We start from the raw sequence: 1,813 nt of genomic DNA on the forward strand, positions 1-1,813 counted from the left end.
GTCGATTTTTACAAAGCTCATCGTTCTAAAAAAGCAAGGTGTGCTGAGATTGGCGAGCTATCCAGTGTGTTATGATTGGCCGAATACCTCAAGCGTGTGACGGAAATGTTACGCCCCTCACCATATTGTGATGATGCCCTGTCCGGCCGGAGCGATGATTCAAAAACATGAAAACCCAGTATAAAATGAAACATCCCACACCAAGTCAAGAAATAGAAACAGTCACCTGCAAAACTCATTCTCAAGTTCAGTTAATTGATGGTGCTCTTCCAAAGGGGTTGATAGGGCCTAAATGTACGTCAACTGTTATCATTGAGGGAGTTCAGTGTGATAGCCTTCTGGATTCAAGTTCTCAGGTCAGTACAGTTTCGAAATCTTTCCATTAGAATCACCTTTCACATCAGCCCATTTTTCCCATTCAAGATCTTTTAGACATAGAAGGTGCGGGTGGTCAGGAAGTACCTTATCTGGGCTATATTCAAGTTCACGTAGACTTTCCAGAATATATCATGGGAAAGTCTGAAAAAATTCCCACTCTTTTACTTCTTGTACCTGACCACAGGACAAATGTGGATGTTTCCTTGCTGATAGGCACCAATACACTTGATCCTCAGTACGAAAAATGTGCGCTTGTCCAGGGTGAGTCTGTGAAGCACAGGATCAAGGACAGTCAGGGTTCTCCACTTTTGAAACATTTGTATCACCGATTAAAAATAAATCAGCAAAATGGTAGAGTGGGGACTGTGAAGCTGCAGAGCAAGAAGAGTGTCATCATTCCTGTAGGAGAAAGGGTCGCTTTAACTGACTACACAAGACATGTCCCTGTAGCAACAGTTACGTCTCTTTTAGTAGAGCCTCCCAAATCGAGATTACCTGCTGGTCTCTTGTTCTGTAGCTATGTTATGACAAGCCCACCAGTTCCATCTTTCAAGGTGCCTGTCTTAGTTAAAAATGAGACAGTACAAGACATCAAAGTGCTCTTAGGTCACAACATTGCTGAGCTTTCCTTTCCTAAGGCTGTGTCATCCCTGCCAACTCCCAATGCAGGAGAACCACTCCCCCGTGATGTTACTTCATCTTTTGCGACGTGCAACTCCATGCATGTGTCTGATTGTGGGAAACTCACTTTTGATTTTACTGACTCTCCTTTATCCGAAGAGTGGAAGGAGAGAATTTAATTTGAAATGAAATTCAGTGTCAGATGCTTTTGCACTCAGTGACCTCGATTTCGGCCATACCACTGAAAATAAACACAGAATACGCTTGTCAGATCCAACTCCATTTAAACAGAGGTCCAGACCGATCCATCCTTCTGACTATGAAGCTGTCAGAAATTATTTAAAAGATCTTCAAGACGCTAACATCATACGTGAATCAGAAAGCCCTTTTTCTTCTCCGATTGTTGTGGTGAAGAAAAAGAACAGTGACATCAGGCTATGCGTGGATTATCGGAAGTTTAACAGCCAAACCATCAAAGATGCATACGCCTTACCCAACATTGAAGAAGCTTTCTCTGTCTTGACTGTGTTGAAGTGGTTTTCTATCATGGATCTGAAGTCTGGCTATTATCAAGTGGAAATGGAGGAGGAAGACACGTGTAAAACGGCTTTTGTGACCTCAATGGGCTTCTGGGAGTTCAATAGGATGCCGCAGGGAGTTACGAACGCTCCCAGTACTTTTCAGAGTGTAATGGAGAAGTGCATGAGTGGGATGAATTTGAGAGAAATATAGTTTTTTCTTGATGATGTCATAGTTTTCTCAGCTACTCTTGTTGTGGATTTTTTCTTGGGTGCGGCCAATGAAGTGGAGAAGC

This window comes from Sinocyclocheilus grahami, unplaced genomic scaffold, assembly GCF_001515645.1.
Source record: "Sinocyclocheilus grahami isolate Dianchi unplaced genomic scaffold, SAMN03320097.WGS_v1.1 scaffold1536.1, whole genome shotgun sequence".
In the NCBI taxonomy this organism is placed as follows: Eukaryota; Metazoa; Chordata; class Actinopteri; order Cypriniformes; family Cyprinidae; genus Sinocyclocheilus; species Sinocyclocheilus grahami.